This window comes from Tupaia chinensis, unplaced genomic scaffold (genome assembly GCF_000334495.1).
Source record: "Tupaia chinensis unplaced genomic scaffold, TupChi_1.0 Scaffold000067_1, whole genome shotgun sequence".
Taxonomy (NCBI): domain Eukaryota; kingdom Metazoa; phylum Chordata; class Mammalia; order Scandentia; family Tupaiidae; genus Tupaia; species Tupaia belangeri.
This window is the reverse complement of record NW_006159526.1, coordinates 136,724-137,075: the sequence shown is the minus strand read 5'-3', so window position 1 is coordinate 137,075 and position 352 is coordinate 136,724.

Below are 352 nucleotides of genomic sequence, written 5' to 3'. Positions count from 1 at the left end.
TGGAGTGTGTGGCATCTCACTCCCTGACCCCAAAATATACTACAAAGATTTGGTAATCAAAACAGCATGGTCCTGGTACAGAAACAGACACATAGACCAATGGAACAGAATAGAGTCCCCAGAAATAAATTCCCAAACATACAGTCAACTGATTTTTGACAAGGGGTACCAGTCAACCCAGTGGGAAAAGGAAAACCTCTTTAGCAATTGGTGCTGGAAAATCTGAATTTCTACCTGCAAAAAGATGAATCTGAACTCCTACCTGTCACCCTTGACAAAAATCAAGTCAAAGTGGATCAAGGATCTAAATCTAAGACCTCAAACTATAAAACTGCTCCTGGAAAACCCTGGG